This window comes from Haemaphysalis longicornis, unplaced genomic scaffold (assembly GCF_048455015.1).
Source record: "Haemaphysalis longicornis isolate Haplotype H1 unplaced genomic scaffold, Haemaphysalis longicornis Haplotype H1 scaffold_10, whole genome shotgun sequence".
Classification (NCBI taxonomy): domain Eukaryota; kingdom Metazoa; phylum Arthropoda; class Arachnida; order Ixodida; family Ixodidae; genus Haemaphysalis; species Haemaphysalis longicornis.
This window is the reverse complement of record NW_027526204.1, coordinates 141,588,651-141,607,168: the sequence shown is the minus strand read 5'-3', so window position 1 is coordinate 141,607,168 and position 18,518 is coordinate 141,588,651. Positions and strand designations below refer to the sequence as shown.

Here is an 18,518-nt window from a genome sequence, read left to right as displayed (position 1 = left end):
GTTCCCCAGCAAAAGGATTCGGCTGTGTAGTTGCTAAGGGCATAATTGCGACTCGCCCGCCGTAGGCATGCGTGACGGAGGTTTCGCCGTGATGTCGCCCTCGGCTGGCTGCAGGAAGAAAAGACCAGGGAGGGAGGGCGAGTAAACATGGCGGGCCCTTTCCGCCGTCTAAGATGCCTGCGGTGGCGTGCGCTCCGAGAAACAATGGGCATTGTTCGGGGCCAAAATGGCGTGTAAGTGGAGCTTAGCGTTTCTGCCTTCGAAAGCACGAGAAGCGCGCGCCCTTGCTGCCCAGTGGGCATTCTGCCGCGCCTTGTGCTGAGACGCGGAATTCCGACGCCCCGAGGAAAGCTGTGGACGCGTCTGGTCGTGCGTTTTTGAAGCCGGTTCCAAGCGTTGAGTCAACGCCGACTTTACAAAAAGGTACCCACGAAACTTTCAGCTAGGTCATTCTACCGACAACGAAATGCCCCCAATGTCACCAGATTTAATCTCCACCCCCTGGTTTGTATTTGCTCCAAATTCACAAGTCATCGCAAATTCACACACCCCACAAATGACCCCTCAATACCCGTAAGCCGTCACAATGTCTACATCCCACATACACTCCTTGCACGATTCTCGGTGAATAGCGGTTCTGCACGAGTAGTCCAGAGATGCGAATATGACCATGCATGCTCTGTGCTGCGTTTGATCAGCCTCCAGTTTAGGTTCAAGTCGGCGAAAATATGCACCGTGAGAGCGGATGCCTGCCTCACCATGGAGGGGCACGTGCACAGCTGAGCTTCAACCAACGCAGAGCTCCACTCCCACCCCATGTGCATCCTTTTCTCAAAATCGCCCTTCCAATACAAGCGTTCATCCACCTATAAAAATAAAGACTAAGCACGAAGTGATTGCAAGCGGGCGGCTTTGCTGATGTCGGTGGTCAAGTATGAAAACCGTAATAATGAGCAAACCGGTATAAGGCGTGACCAACCTGTCACTCGGCGAGGATAACTTTGTAGGCGCTGGACGGCCACTATCTGCTTACTGTGTAAGAGACAAACGAGACTGATATTAGAGCATGCTATATGTAGCAATTATGCCAGTAGCTCAGTACGTTTTCTTTATCTGTTGTCATCTTTGCTTGGCGTGCAACAGTAGCTTTGACATGCGGCATCCACTGAAACTTGCGATCGCATGGCGCTACCCCTACAGATGGCGAATTACGATGCGAACGCGGGTTTGTGCCAGCTCGACGTTACGCCTAACGTTACGTTTTGAACCGGTTATCTGCAGATTCACGTTGCCTGGTCCACCCCGAGTCAGTGCCTAACGGTGAGACTGAATAGGCCTTACAAGAGCGAGTGGCCAAAGCTTTCAGTCTAAGCCCGAACTCGGTTAAGTACATACGCTCCCCTGTTGCGGGTACGACATTGGATCACTTTTTAGGGACGTGTCCAGGGCTCCAACCATTGCCACAGGACATCGTCCAGGGTCCAGGCCCCCCTCCGGTAATTCATCGGTGGGCGCACCGCCCCCTTCACAAGAAACTGTGCACTTTATTTCTGAAACTGAACTCAACAGTTTTCCGCAGTGCACGAAGCCACCCGCATCATGTCGTTTTTGAAGAGAAGCTTTAGTGTTCTCGCTGATGGCGGCTGTAACACGAAAACAGGTGAAGTAAAAAAAAAAACGCTTCCTGTGGACGGAGTCGAACCTGGGTCCTTCGCCTGATGAAGCCAGCGTGTATCCGATTGCTCCGTTTCGACATATTTTTCAGTTTTTTTTTGTGTTACATGGGAGAGTACTTCAGACGTGACAGTACGAGGAATACATACACAAGCAAACAAAAGAACACAATGAAGTTAGAAGCACATATACATCAAAATTCAGGCAAGCACACACAAGCGTTCAAAAGCGGAAACCAGTCATGTGGTTGGTAAAACGAATTATACACACTATAAGTATGTACAAACGCCACAGTTTCTCGGAAATATGACTTAGTTGATCTTGGTGGCTCAGCATGCCTATCGCATAAGTGACATCGCCACAGACTGTACAAACCAATCAACACAAACATGTCATAAGGCGGCTCAGCAGGATAGTCGAATGGAAAAAATCGGATAGAGAGAGGCGTAATACAGTCAAACCTCGATATATCGAACACGGGTATATCGAATTATTGCCTATATCGAACACTTTCTATGTCATGCGGGAAATCACATGCATTTTAAATTTTTTATTTCGAACTGGGACGGACATGAAATGTGTATATCGAACTCCGCCACCCCAGACTGCCCAGGCCGCTCGCGCTCTGTTGACAGGCGGCGGGCTATCCCGCAGTACCCTCGAAGATAGCGGTGGCGCGATGGGCGTACCCGACTGCTGCGCATCGGTTGCACCGAAGCTGAATTAGACGGTGCAAAAGAAGAATGCGAACTTAAAAAAACCTGGGCTAGCTGGAGCGCTTTGTTGGGGCTGAGCCACGAAGCATGTGCATTAATGACTTGGCGGTGACGACAGCACCGGTACGATGGCGGAGTTGACGGGTGTGGAGATCCTAGCGGAGGTTACTACTGAGCGCACAAACGAAGGCGCTGCCGAGGTTGTACCCGCAAGCGCTGATAGTGCCCCGCTCCCGACTTCGACCGAGGCTTCAGCGCTTGTGGCCCTACCGCACCGCTACTGCAGCGCTATAAAAGGCACTGGCATGTCGCTTGTGGAACGTTTGGACTACGTTGAGGAAGTCGTGTATAACACGCCAGGCTACCCTGCTGCAGTACTTTGAGCCAAAAGAATAAATACTTTGAAGCACCAAGTGAGTATTTACTGCACAATTCGTTCATTTATTGATTTGTACCAGTTTATGACGCGTTTTCTACGTGAATATATATATCGAATTCTGGTTATATCGAACTATTTCGCGGGCACCGCGCTGTTCGATATATCGAGGTTTGACTGTATCCATGTCTTTTCTGAGCGTTCGCTGTAAAATGTCCCTGAAAAAGACAGAATCTCTGCAATCAACAAAACAATGATCAATTTTCGATGGTCAAGAACAGAGGCGGCAGTCTGTCGACCAAGCTATAAACAGACCCCGATCTTGCAAGTTTTAACAGGGAGCGTGCCAGTGTGTAATTTAAAGAAAACTGTTTTAACAATTGGCGGAACACACATTTTACACACTCTATTGAGGACATCCTGGTACAGACACTGGAGGTACGGAGCACGATATAGAGGTATGGGAAAAAGCCCAGAAACCAGGGCATTGGAAATAGACTCGCGCGAAACATTAAATATGTACCCAAGGCTAAACCGAGCCTGTAGGAGGCGAAACGTGTCAAATTCAACCACTTCTTTGAGGAAACCTCGCGGGCTTCGGGCTGCTTCCACAGACAGCGAAGACACCAAAATATCAGGGAGAAAACGTGCAAGACGTATTTGCCGTACAGCTTTCCAAAAAAAGATGTTGAACATCTCGAAAGTAGAATAAACGAGAAAGAAGCTGCCAAACAAAAATATGAACAAGCCCAAGTCCCCCTCGCACAACTGGTAGAAAAAGGTTATCGCGACGCAGTGGCTCACTACGCGAACACCAAATGAAGGTTGCAAAAATCCGGGAAAAAGCCTCTATCCTGAGTCGAGAGCAATGTAACACCTGTAGGACATAAAGAAGTCGGGTCACAAGAAACATGTTACACGCCCCAGCACGAGAAAAGATGGACAGCTGCCGTCCCCGCCTGTCATTCAATTGGCGCTGTACCTTCCCCGCCTGCTCCGACCAATGCGAGTCAGTATTGCGAAACTGCGAGAGGGGTACTCCTGAATACGTTAGGTCACTATTCCAATTGATTTCGGCGAAACAATCGGGTGTCGTTCCCCATTCTCGCAACCAAAATCCACAGGTTTTCTTAAATTGAGGGCCGCACCTGAAACCTCACAAAATTCTTGTGTAATGGCAAAAGCATTCTCGACGCTTGCCTTGTCAGTACAAAATAAAGCGACATCATCGGCATATGCTAAGGTTTTCACTTCGAAGGACAACAGCGTAAACCCTCTAACACTAATGTCCTGTATTATGCGCATACATAATGGTTCCAGGTATAAGCAAAACAGGAGTGGTGATGAAGTGCATCCTTGACGAACCGATTAAAAAATGTGAATTGGTTGTGTCAGTCGATTGTTGACTATCACTCTTGTCGAGCCATTAGCATAACATATTTGAATACCTTCGGTAAGCCAAGATCCTGCGTTCACATGCTGTAGAGCACGAAACAGGAATTGGTGACTGACGCGATCGAATGCCTTCGCCAAATCTAGTTGTACTAAGGCTAGCTGGCCTGAAGTACCCGAAAAAAACTCCAATATAGACCTCGCTATGTCAATGCTAGTTTGAATGGATCGCCCACGAATGCCACATGTCTATTGGTCACCCACTAGGAGCTCAATTACATTTTGAAGACGGTTGGCCAAAAACTTAGCGAATATTTGATAATCTACATTACACAGGGAAATGGGACGATACCCTTCTACTTTACGCAGTTTGTCAGGATCATTACTTTTCGGGACTAGAACAGTGTGGCCTTCGTACAGCGTAGGTGGAAGATATCCAGCCTTGTAAGCCTCGCGGTAAACCTCAAGTAAAAATGGAGCCAGCAAAGAACAGAATGTGTGGTAAAATTCAGCAGTGAGACCATCAGGCCCTGGGGTTTTGCTCGCCAATGATTCAATTCTAGACACCAATTCTTGAATGCCAATCTCCTGGTCAATAGATTCACACTCGCCCTGTTTTAATTTGGGCAGCAAACTAATGAATTTGTCAATGGAGTCCTCGCTCACCGCTTTTTTGGGAGCTTGGAATACAGTTCTATAATAATCGACGAAGGCCATTATCATAGTAGTGTCATCAGTAATTTTCCCTTTTTACTCGATTTCAAGTTTCGACATGGTCGAAGTGGTTTTAATTTGGAGATGGGCGCATGGACGTGCAAAATTACACAGAAAAATTCTGCACTCCACCGTGTAAAGGCGACGTTGATCCGTCACGAGAAACCAGCGTTCAACCATCGTCGTCGTTAGACAAAGGGGTGCCTGATTTTTTATCTTTTTTTTTTCTTTCTGTGCTGTACCTATATCCTATCTTGTACATAGTCTATTCATGTTTGTTAAGCCCTGGGGCAAAATGTAGAGATAAAAAACCGCCAAATAAAAATAAGAATAGCGCTATGAGTGGCCGCCACGTGACCTATAACTTGAGAACTGTGGGGCTAGTAAACAGAAACATCCGGTTGTGATTTCAGCACGTACCCTACTGTACGTTGGTTTGAATTTCCTCACTGAAAACAAAAGGATCCAGGCACACTCCGCTTGGCAGACCCTTTCAGATGATCGATGTACAACGCGGCTAGTCAGGACCACGGGTAACAAAATCCGCTGTTTCGTCAGCTTTCACGCTGGAAATTCCACCGCGAAAAAGCATAAAAGCAGGAACAGGTCCATCTGGTGCAAATTATAACTGCAAACGGCTCTGCATTTACTTTGAACTTGTGCGATGGCTCGTAAATGAAGGTACTTTTACAACGAAAACGATATTTATGCTGCCCTGCTTGCTCAACCAGTATCCCGTTTCAAACAAGATCCTCCCCCCCCCCTCCAACCTCGCCGTCCTATTACGAGAGTTTATTCTTCATAGGCGTACGCAGGAATGCATGTTTGTTTACGAAAATGCTCCTCGCGTTGAAACCTGCCTGAATAAAGCACATTTCATCATTGTTTTTAGCCAAGTACACCGAACCACCGAGATTGAAGTGAGTTCGGAGAAATATGTTCGGATTGCGCGCATTCTGCTTTTCCAACGGCCGCTGCAATATCCGGAATGGCTGCATTAGTTACACATGACATTCACGTACATCCTTATGTGTGACCTAGTTGGAAATCCCCTCTATAATAAACACATACCTGCGTAAATGCGGCATACCCAGAGAAGTGGCTTGGCCTTGAAAAAACAGCTAATCAATTGTTTCAATCAATTTCAATAAACCGAAAATTTGAACAATTCAGATAACACAGAAATTCGCAGAACCCGTCTACGTAGCGCATCACATATCCCCACAGTACAGCACATGACGCCAAAGGGGGGAGGGGGGGAATTCATCATCACCAGCCTATCTACACCCACTGCAGGGCAAAGGCCTCTCCCATTAATCTTCGATTACCCCGGTCCTGTGCTAACTGCGACCAATTTATCCCCGAACACTTATTGATTATGGCTATTATGATTCTTGATTATGGGGATTATGGCTAACCAAATCAACCAGTCAGTCAATAGACTGAATAATTCTGATCTGCAATTAACTCAGATCAGTAATAACATCACCTCACGCTGAAAATAGAAGCACCCCTGCGTTTATATTTTGTGACATTGTTTGATTTTCGCTCCAGTTTGCTCTCTGACTAGCCATCGACGGCTCCCTCGGTTGAAACAGGATATACTGCACGCCCAGCAAACACCCGCCCTTCGCCTACAGGAAGTCGAGAGGCGGACGCGACGCGGGCTGGCGCGTACGGCCTTCCATAACGCTGCTGCAGTCGTCGCCCGAGATGAGCGCACGCATCGTTTTACGGCACTTCGCAGAAAATAAACAGGGACCGCGCAGCTCGTCGTATGGTTAGCGGTCACTCAAGGGGGAGGAGGTGGGGGACAGACGTCATCTTGTGCGACATCGGAAACCGATAGCCGTGATTCACTACTAGTACACGCATCGCTAACATAGCCCAGCAAATTTATAAAGCGGTTGCACGTCTTCTTGACATACGCGTGATAATTTCTGGTAGTGCGCAACGTTGCCGTGCGGACCTGAAAACGCTAGCAGGCGCCGAGAATTATTCCCTTGCACCATTCTCTGTGGAAGATATTCAAAAAACACAGAGTAAAAAAAAAAAAATAATCCAAAAAAATTTATAGCGATAGAAAGAAAATTGTGGACCTACTGACGATCGACGTAGTTATTTTCGAGTTATTTATTTATTTATTTAAGGCTACCCTCAAGGCCCGGGTAGGGCGTTACAGAGGGGAGTGGGCATAAAAGGTACATATATACAAGAAAATTATAAGCATACAAGATAAACAAGAGTACAAGTCAAAATAAAGAAGGAACGACAAAACAGCAAAATCAAGAGAAAAGTCACAAGAAAAGCGCAGTAATGTAGCCTGTGTACAATAGCGACAGATAAGCATTTGAAAACCGATACCTAAGGGACATAAAATGGAAAAAAGACACTACAAAACTGTTTATGATACGATAAATATTACTTATATGCAGTGGCTGATATAGTGATGTCGGTGAACAGTTCGAAACCAACAACAAAATGAGTACAATAAGGCACAACAGCGCTAAAGAAAATTTAGAATCAAGTATTACTACAAACGTGGGTAGTCAAAGCTGACCTAAACAACTTATTGTTACCGATTAATACAAGGTGTTCGGGAAGGCGGTTCCAATGGTTGATTGCTTGGGGTAGCAAAGAGTAATAGAACCGATTTGCATGACAATGAATGGGTTCAATTTTAAGGCGATGATCTAAGCGACGAGATATGAAACAGGGACTTGATAGGAGTAAGTCATGAAGCGTCTCGTGATAAAAAAATTTGTGAAATAAACACAAACGTTGTATCTGACCGCGTAAAGACAGATGTCTTCTTGACATATTGTCTTCTTGACAATTGACAATTTAACTTCTTGACAATTTAACATATTGTCTTCTTGACAATGTAATCCAAGCATGGGCCTCGGCAGGGGTGTGCAAAAAGGGCACACCCCCCCCCTCCCCCCCCCTTCCACACACACACACGCACACAAACTACACCAGAAAAATGGCCCCATTCCCCCCGCCTCTTTCTCTCCCCTTCGCAATACAAGGGGATTTCCCGCCTTTAATTAAGACGAAATCCTGTCGGCGACCATGAATCCAAGTGTTTCTATCCTCTTGCTTTGCCTCTGGTGTACACTCTCTTTGGATGTATTTGTGGTCAAGGTCAGGAGCCATGATACTTTCGCTGAAAATATCGACCGTTCCGAACCGACATCGACAGTTTTGTATGCTGAGCATGCCTTGCCGAGCCCGGACAAGTTTTTGGCGCCACTTTTCTGAGGCCGATCTCAAATCGTACGAAATACACAACCGCAAAAATTACAACACACACACTCGCACACACACGCACACGCACGCACGCATGCACGCACGCACGCACGCACGCACGCACGCACGCACGCGCGCTTGTGCACACACACATCGGTATGAACAGTGCCTTCAGAACTACCATTCAAATAAGGATTGGTGAGGGACCGGAATCTGGTTGAAATGATCAAGCGTTCTTTTAAACCACTTTTAATTTTTTACAGCAAAGTTGTCTCAGGTCAGGGTCCAGCAGATACGTCTCCAGCGGCAGTCCGACCGCTGCGTAGGCCAAGAATTTTCAGCGTATACAAACAATTCATTAAAAAATATAAACAAGTCCTTGCGCCTCGATATTTTGGTACTCATCATCATCATCATCATTATCATCATAAGCCTATCTACGCCCACTGCATAGCAAATGCCTCTCCCATTAATCTCCAATTACCCCGGTCCTGCGCTAACTGCGACCAATTTATCCCCGCAAGCCTCTTGATCTCAACCTCCCATGAATATGCTAATTGACCCACGGCCCTCAGTCTCCAGTGGCTGCGAAGCAACTGCCCACGGCGGCGGCCAGACCTGTGACGCAGCAGAGGGTGCAAAGGATTTTGGTACTTTAAGACGGTTTATATTGCCCCTGGAAGAACATCCTCCCAGCAATGCATTTATGCTTAGCGGTGCAGCCGACTGCAAGGAAATCGATGTAAGCTCGGCTAGGGTAAGCTCGCTTTCCCGCATTGTGTGTTGCGCAGTGAAGCATGGCTGTCTACGGAGGGAGTATGGTTACAGCCCCACTTTATCCTCCTCTCCACCGCCACGGCCTCTTTCCCTAGTTGTGTATACTCCTCGCCACGCGGGGCGTCTCTCTCCCTACTGACATTGCGCAATGACGCGCGCTCTTGGGCGGCCACTTGTGCGGCGCACTAGAGACGTCGTTGTCTCCACCCACCAATCGTGTGCGTCCTTTGTCTGTGACGTGGAGATGGCGCCATTGTTCTTACAATTCAACATATAACACCACCACCACCACCACCACCACCACCATCATCATCATCATCATCATTCTGTCTACGCCCACTGCAGGGCGAAGGCCTCTCCCGTTATTCTCCAATTATCCCCGTCCTGTGCTAATTGCGACCAGTTTATCCCCGCAAACTTCTTGATCTCACCTGCCCATCTAACTTTCTGCCGCCCCCTGCCACGCTTGCCTTCTCTTGGGACCCACTCTGGCACCCTTAATGACCAACGGTTATCTTGCCATCGCATTACATGCCCTGCCCACGTCCGTTTCTTCTTCTTAATTTCTGCTAATACTTTCAACATATATACAATCCCCAATATATATCTAAATCCCAACATAGAAAATCCCACAAAGCGCCAGCTTCGCCGGACTTCCCTCTTGACAGGGCGAAAGGGTTCTCTTAATTTTCCGGAATGAGACTAAGGGTTAAGAGCGGTGCCAATAGAACGCAAGAGTTATATCTTATCTCTGAAATCTAAACATTTCCGGCAGAGAAATCTCAGTAACGAAAACAAAAGAGTACAAACATATACCTTTAGGAACTTGACGAAACCTCCTCGTTAAGACAGTGGCGTGAGAAACGTTTTATTTTCTTTTTTTGGCTCTTGAAGCTCAACAGTAATCGAGATGCGAGGTTTTTTTAAACTGCGGCACATGGAGTAAGGAAATTTCTAACCGGAACCGGAATGCCACTGTGGCCAGCCACCACAGTTTCTGCGGTTCCCTGTGAACACAAGCTTTAGCTCAGTGTTTTGCTTATCCGACAGAAAAAAAAAAAAAAAAAAAAAACGCGCCCGTTGGACGAGCTGTGCCCTTACGAAATACGGTTACATGCAGTACTATACCTTTACCAGTACTAGATGTAACGCTAAGATATTCACAAAAAGTACCTTTTTAATAGTGCATACATCAAGTAGTACTTACTTCTAAAACTCCTTAATGCCGCCAGAGTCGTGCGCCAGTGCTAACGAAGAAACTGAGAATATTACCTCCCTGTTACGCACGGCACACATTGCCCGCATTATAGAGCTTAAAGTCTCGCCGTCGTGTGCAGGCGATTGTCATATTCGAAAAGCATCGCGACAACCTTTATGTATTTAAAAAGTGCCCTATACTCCTCCACCGGTAAATAAATCGGGTTTCGAGCTATGCAATCAGAGTTAAGCGCAGATAGCATCCATACTAAAAGACTGAATAGCACACCATTGTAGTGGCTCTATTTTCAGTAGGCCTTTCCCCCCGATAAATAAAACAACGAAAAACAGCACTTCGCGCGTTCGTTGTCTCTTGTGCGATCTTGAGAAAATATCCTCCTTATTGACTGTATATATGTTTCTGAACGCATGGCTGTAGTGCCCTTGTCTACATTACCGGCCGAAGAGGTTCCCTTCTGAACAGAAAAAAATGATGTCGGAAAGCGCGTACTGTCCTCTCTTTTTCGCCACGGGACTAGTTTATAGCGGTGAAAAAATTTATAAAACATAAATTACCCAGATTAAGGTGCCCAACAAATACCTCCCCTCAGAATGAATAAACAAACAAAAAAAAACACGGAATGATTAAGAGCCACAGCCACTTCCAAATTCGCAGTATCGACGGGTGCAGCCATTGCTGGAAATGAAAAAAGCTAAACCAGCCTTTAAGGCATGCATCGCAATATCAACAGAGAAGCTGTTGAGCGAATCGTCTGTGTATGGCGTCCGCAGTCAAAAATACCAAGAAAACGTCGAACGCTCGCACACGCGAGCCTCGAGCGCGCGTTCGTCAAGTTATAATCATACCCACGTCAGGGAGATTGGCCAACATTGGCCACAAAAAAACTCTAGTGTTCGCCGTGTCGTGGCAACACTTGCTCGGAACGACGAAGACCCGTCATTGCGTACGCCCCTCGTTCGTTTGTCCTCGTGTCCTCGTGCGCATGCGCTCTGTACCGTAGAAGACTTGAATGTCGAAGCTTCTGCAGGTGATCTTTGATTCTCCTGCACGTGGCCTGGCCTATGCGGACAGCTGGCACGGCCGAGGGGGAGATGCCGTTCTGCTTCGAAAGGCTCGGCGTGCAAAGCATCCGCTGGAGACGATAAGCGGCGCCCGCGGAGTGGCATACGAAAACGTCGACCAAAACGACCAAGAGGTCACTTTGGCCTTGCTCAACATAAGGGCATTGAAACGCCATGCCCCCGACGTCAACAACAACGGCAAGGCGGCAGCGGCGCTAAGCAAGACAAAGACCACCACGGAACAGGTCACGAACATGATACGAAGGGTCACAAACAGGCGAAGAGGACTGAAGGAAGACGACGCGCTCACGCTGGTCCAGGCCTTTGTGACGTCGCGCATCGTATACGCGGCGCCGTACCTACAGCTGCTCAAGAAAGACAAAGATCAACTGAACGCGATCCTCCGCAAAGCAACAAAGGTGGCGCTGGGTATCCCGCGCCACTCGTCCACCGAGAAGCTGTTAGGCATGGCCAAACACAACATGGTGGAAGAGTTGGTAGAAGCAACGTTTATAGATACTTTCTATAAACGTTGGGTAGAAGCTCATCTGTCTACCCAGAGAGTGCGGCTCAGCCAAACCTCGGTGGGCCGAATGGTACTGGCCAAGCTGGGCTGGCAAGAGGCCGACCACAAGGAAATGGGACCTTTGCCCAAACTTTGGTCTCAGAAAATCGAGAGCAAATCCCTGCCCAAAAACATGAGACCGGGTCGCAACGACGGGCGCAGAAAGGCCAGGGTCAAGGCCCTCATCGAAACGCTGAGACAAGCGGAAGAGAGAGAGAGAATAGACTTTATTGGGTTCCAGCATGCGGGATTCCCTCCGGCCGCGCAGGGCGCGGGGTTCACCCTATCTCACGTTACACTAGAAGTCCTAATGTCACGCGGGCCTAGACCAAGAACAAGAAGGTGGAACGGGGATCACCCTCTACACGGACACCTCTCTACCCAAGTTTTCGACACGAGCCGCGATCTCGGTCACGACGAAAGACGCTCTGGTGACGTGCGCATCTGTCAAAACGGCGTTCCCGGAAGAAGCGGAAGAGGCGGCAATAGCCTTGGCGCTCACGTTGCCTAACGCGAGCAAAATAATCACAGACTCGCAAAAAGCGTATTCCAGCTATAGAAAAGGGCAGGTGTCTCTGACGGCACTCAGAATACTAGAGGGAGGAATACGCCGCATACCCGAGCAGAAAGTCGAACTTATATGGACACCGGCTCACTCAGGGCTGGAGGGCAACGAACTCGCCCACCAGCTTGCCCGAGAATTTGAACACCGGGCAGACGAGCACAAGCCGCAGGCCATAACGACCTACAAGGACATCACCAGCCACTACAGGGAAGGCAGACGGCGGTACCCTGACCCGCACAAGTCGCTCAGCAGAGCACAGCAAACTATCTATCGCCAAATACAAGCAGGATCCTTCCCGCACCCCTATCTCCAAAGCAGAATGTACCCCGAGATATACGAGAAAGAGTAGATTCTGCGGGCAATTGGGCACGCTCCGGCACGTCATCGGAGAGTGCGATTTCACCGAGGCTATCCCCCACCCCTTACCAAACCCTCAATCACCCTTCCCAGACCCTTTAACGAGCGGTGGGAGACCTTGCTAACCAGCCCCGCCTTGGAAGACCAGCTCGTCCTGATCTCCAGGGGCCAGGCAGCCGCGGAAGCATATGGGTCCCGTGAAGAGGGAACCACCCCATCCGGCACGTAGTCGCCGCAATTTTGTGTGGCTAAATAAAGTTGTCTCTCTCTCTCTCTCTCTCTCTCTCTCTCTCTCTCTCTCTCTCTCTCTCTCTCTCTCTCTCTCTCTCTCTCAAATGCGAGACCACAACAACGCTAAAACTCAACTTTTAGGTGCGGAGTACCTTCGGACCGCACAATGTCCGTCCTCGTCCGTGCGCATAGCATTTACAATCGCAAAAAATCACAGCACCGCCAGGATTCGAGCTTATCTCTGGTAGACCAGACAGAGTTAGTGTCAGTCATCTTGCCCATTGGGCTACGACCATGACTTCACACCCTAGAGTCAAACTGCTTACTCCCTCGCCTGTAACGGTGCGGAGTACCTTAGCCTCCTCCCAGTGTGCGTCCGCATCCATCCGTGCGCACACCACCATCAAGCGAAAATCAAGCTAAATTCGATTTGAGCCGTGCGTTGCAGTTTCATTTAAGGAATAATCGAGGTGCAACTCACGGGTCAGATGGAATGGCGGTCGGGGCGCAAATCGGATGTCATTCGGGGCCCAACTTGGATGTCATTTCGAGTCCCCGTACTCCGCACCCTCGCCATTAATCGCGGAGTGGAGATACTGCCATTTTTGTGTCCGTCAATGCTGACCTACAACAACTTCGTCATTCAAGTCTTGCGCGTAAGTGCAAGCTTCCCTGGATTTTTTTATCAGTTGACGGGAATTTACCAAACTAGATATTTTAAAGCTCACGTCCTTCTTGTAATAAATGGTTACGACCATAAAAAAAAAGATAGGCGCCATACCATTACCGAACAGCGAACATAATTACAGGTTATGAATTGTCTGCTCGGTTATTCACAGTCGCGCGCCAACACAAGAGCCACAACAGACGGTGAGCACCAAAGTATATTCCCGACTTTTAAATACGGTCCCCGGATTGTTAAACCAAAGATAGCTATATACATTCACATACAGGTGAATAGTATAGCTTGTGCCAACCAAAGGTATACCTATACCTATTGCTTATTTTCAAGGTAAACCAATCTGCTGTTATAACCACGGGTTTTTACGAGATGATATTGGCAGAAGCGGGGTAAAAGCATCCCCATTAACCCGGCTTCTACGAACGCTGGCTTTTCCGTGTGTACAGATACGAGCGAATGTTTCTCAGAAGTATCAATCACATTGAATGATTGATGATTATAGCGACAATGAAACAGGCAACTTCGCACCAAAGGCTTCTCTTTTATTTAGTTCTGTGTCTTCCACCTAGATATGAAGATGAGCGATGCCCGCCGCTGGCTTGGGGAACTTCGGCATATTGCTGTTTCCTCATTCGTGGAAGAATGCGGCGGGATGTTTGCACCGCCTCGACAAAATTCGCCGCATACCCAATAGGCGCAAAGCTCATGGCAGGGAAAGCGCCGAAATTTAAGAGACGTTTTCTTCCAAAAGATCGAGTCACGTCAACAAGGTAACTGTACATTTTAACGCGCGCAGTTATCTCTTTATTCTTTCGAGAAACCCGCGGCGAACGTCATCGCTTCCACGAAATTTGTGACCTCACGCCTCTCCCATCACCCGATCGAGGCGGAGCGGAGAGGGAAGGCAGACAGACAACAGGCTGACGGATAGACGAACGTCTCTATCTCCAGTTACGAAACTTCCTCCCCGCCGCCCGCGTCACAAGCGCCAATGTCAGCGACGCTGTGGCAGCTGACTCAAGACAACGACAAACTGTGAATCCGATCCCGCTGTCTCCCTTCCCATCGCCTCGAGGTAGCGGCGCATAGTTGGCGAGCCAATTGACGAACTGTCAACGGCGTCCTCTCCCGCACCCCTTTCCTTCTACGCAAGGCACACAATCTGCACAGCGTGAGCCCAGCAGGGCTTCCCACACGCACACACACAAGGGTTACAACGTATTCGGTAGAATTCTCCCTTCTGATTGGTTCAAATCAGATTACGTCATAGTTAAAAGCGTGAGGTTTTTGACGCCTGGACGAGAAGGAGCCGATGCGAGAGGAGGACGCGCGCAGGGCTTGTGATCTGTAGGTGGTGTGTATACCCGGCACGGCCTTCCTTCCTGCTTTGTCTTTGCGGTGCGAGAATTGAGGCGTCGCGTTTGTCGTCGTTCGTAGCTGGCGTGTGCTCATAACGTATAAGCGCCGGAGCGAAGCGCCTCGGAGTTCGTTCAGTCGCGACGCACGTGCAAACCGGACAGCTCGATTGGGACCCGAGCCAGTGGCGATCTTCTGCGCACAAACAACCTCGCAAGACATCGGTCCCGGACGGCTACTTCCAATCGCAGTTAAATCGCAACCATGAAGCGAACCAGCTGGTCTGAATGAACAACAAGGTGAGCTGAAAACGTTTTCCTTATGTTCTGTTTTTCTTCGCTTTTAGGGGATAAAGTTCTTCCGGTAGGGATTAACAATGCGATTTTCGCAACGCAACCGCGCACGCTTTACCTCTTTATTTCCGCGCGCTTGTAAGTGTTGTGCATGCAAGTACACACGTACACACAAAACAAATCGTAATCAACTTCGACCGGGAACGTATAGCCGTTATTGGTTTCCTTCGCTCAATTTACAGGCATGTCAAAAAGTTCACTCCGATAAAACACTCTGTTGCGCGCAACCGTGGCTGACTTGCACGTAAAAGTAAAGCCGGGGCAAAAATGGTCATCTCCGTTTAGAACCTGATGCCTTACCGACTATTCTACGCCGGCAGAATGACAAAGAAACGGAGATATTTTTAAAAATTTGGTGCAGGGCTCGCACATGCGCCAATACACGTAAATTTAGCCCAGTATGCCGTATTTACTCGATTTTAAGCCCACCCTCCCTAATTCTAAGCACCCTCCTCTACTTTCGGGGGAAAATTTGGGGAAAAAAAAGCTGCGAATCTAAGCACCCTTTTTTCTAAGCAACGATCGCAAGTTCGATTTCAGACGCGTGGAAGCGGGCTCGAGTTGACGTTGTGGTCACGTAATTTATGAATCTTTCAATCACAAAATACTTCAACGGAACGGAGGACGACCTGCTGAAGGATACTGAAAGCGGCGGCCAAAGCGGCCCAAGGGACTCGAATGGTAGTGGTGAGGGTGACTGAGGATCAGACGTAGGCAGTGCCTATTTTCCTATTGTCCGTGCCTATTTTCCGGTTGAATACTGGTCAAATAAAACCATGATTCCTTGCGTCCGTCTCGTCGAAATACGGCCGCGAAAAAAAATGGCTGGGGGGGGGGGGGGGGAACGTAATTTAGGTTTTTCGAATCTAAGCGCCCCCCCCCCCCCCACCCCCCTCACTTTGCGCATCGCGATCTTGGAAAAAAGGTGGAGCTTAGAATCGAGTAAACACGGTACATAAAAATAAGACAGGTTCGCAACAACTCTAGGCTCCTCCCTTCTTTACAAGATGCGTGTGGTCGTTCACTAGGGATGAGAACCTTATATCAAGGAGTTGTAGAACAGGTCAAAAACTTGAGTCGATTGAGATCCCTTCTTGGACACGTCTATGGCCAAGTGCGGAACAATCGAGCACAGCTGTGAAACTGATACTGAAATGGCATATAGGACAAAATTCATAGCCTGCAAGTTTCCTTCCTATAGACAAACTTTGAGACCTGATGTAAAACCGTGAGCTGATTCAGAGCCCATTAAACCTGCGCTGACATTGTGGTTTCGACACACCGTAAACCAGGAAGTGGAGAAATAAGGCGACTACAGTTAACTACCCGTTTGCGCATATATAACTGTGACACAATTTTTGGAAGGAGAAGCTACTACACGCGCACAAGTATCGTGTTCAAGACGGAGAAAAATAAGATTGGCCAGAAACCGAACTACTAAAAGAGAAATTCAATATACCAGTAATGTGCTAAATTCAACTCAGCTTTTATTTTTATTTTAATATCAATGTTTATTCGAAGGCAACTCTTGATTAGGTAGACTGCTGCGGAAGCGAAATAAGGTGTAGCATCATCTAGTGCACTCACTACGCTGTTGTTTATCGGTTTCGTTATTTTGCACTTCTAGTAAATTCGGTTTGGTTTGGTTTTTCAACACATCGTAATAACTCTGGACTGACTCCCTCTGCGAGAAGCGGCGGAAGCCAGGGGATCCCAGTTCGAATTAGCCGTTCTGGATACCGACGCGTTCGATTTATCGGGAGTTTTTGTTTGATTGTAGGGTTTAACGCGCCGACGAAACGCAGGCGATAAGGCGCGCCGTAGTGGAGGGCTCCGGATTAATTTTGACCACCTGGGGATCTTTATCGTGCGCCGAAATCTCGTACACACGGGCGTTTTTGCTTTTCGCCTCCATCAGAAAAGCGACCGCCGCGGCCGGGAATCGAACCCGCGACCTCGTGCTCAGCAGCACAACGCCTTAGGTACTGAGCCACCGCGGCGGGTTATCGGGAGTTTTCCCCCATTGCCGGGACCAGGGCGTCAGTTCGAATTAACTGTAAGTCCGAATTAACCGAGTTCGAATTAAAAAGCTTTTACTGTATTTTGCAGAGCTCTTCGCTGTATTACATAGCTGACTTTGAAAGAGGCGGGAGAGGGCCAATGGGTTTGAACTGGACTTACCGCTACTAAGAGAGAGAGAGAGAGAGAGAGAGAGAGAGAGAGAGAGAGAGAGAGAGAGAGAGAGAGAGAGAACGTTTATTGAGAGCATTAATGGTGTGCTTGCACGAGTGGTTCCCCCTTCACAGGAATCCATGAGTTGCCTAGCTTAGAGTCGGCTGCTCTCTCGGGGAGCAGGAGCTTTAGCGCTACCGACGGGCACAAATCTGCAAGGGTTCCTTTCGAAGTAGCAAGCAAGCAACTGCGCTATACCGCGTATAAGACAGTCTTAATCTCTCACACCCGAGACGCTGGGCAAAAGTGACCACTTAGAAGTCAGTTAACGAAGTCAGTTAATTGGGCAAACTACTTGGCGAATTCAGACCTCTCAGCTACTGGTAACAAAGTACCGGGCGCGTCGACAGTTGCCGCTGCGGGTATTTTTTCTGCCATTTTTCCTGCTGCTGCTTTTAGTCGCTTGAATGCCCCGCAAAAATAATTCTCAAGGCAGATTCCACCTTGAAAAATAGGTAATATGCAATAAATGGGTACCGAATAAATTTTATACGGTAACCCTTCTAACATGAATATGGCCATGTAAAACTCTACAGCTTTGGAAATAGCAACGGATAGAAAAGTGTTCAAAGGAACCATGAAGACAAAATACAAATTCGGTTCTCTTAAGACTGCATTGACCCGATAACAAGCGCAAACTTCCAAACACTACGATAGATATTAGCGAGTTTTAGCTGACCGTTTTTCACGGTCCGCTCCGTCCCGATAGCAAGCGGGAGCGCCATTGCGCATGCGTGGCGCGCTTGGCCGCGAACGGCATTGGCTCCGGTTGCGCTGAGCGGGCCGCCGATACCGGAACGGGCCGTCGAAAACGGTCAGCTAAAACTCTATAATAATTAAATGAGATAAAGCAGTGTGGACTCACCAGGTACTTTATCCCCGGGTTTTATGACGTCACAGGATCTTGTGTGCGTGATTGGCGGCACCCGATCTGAGCAACCACCAAGAGAAATGACTGCGCGAGTGTAGTGATTCCTCTAGTTCCGTTTCATTCTA

At 48.2% G+C, this 18,518-nt stretch overlaps 2 protein-coding genes across 5 annotated transcripts in view; one reads left to right on the top strand and one right to left on the bottom strand.

The window, feature by feature from the left end:
• LOC144159530 (trypsin-1-like) overlaps nt 1–18,518 on the bottom strand; it is a 175,954-nt gene that overhangs the window by 53,395 nt on the left and 104,041 nt on the right. The window lies entirely within an intron of this gene.
• Nucleotides 14,995–18,518, top strand: part of LOC144159529 (complement C3-like) — a 99,055-nt gene continuing 95,531 nt past the window's right edge. For 2 of the 4 annotated variants that reach the window (XM_077691086.1, XM_077691087.1), the window contains exon 1: nt 14,995–15,236. The gene's annotated coding sequence lies outside the window, so the exon portion shown is untranslated. The remainder of the gene's footprint in view (nt 15,237–18,518) is intronic. The other 2 variants (XM_077691090.1, XM_077691089.1) reach the window with 2 other exon arrangements.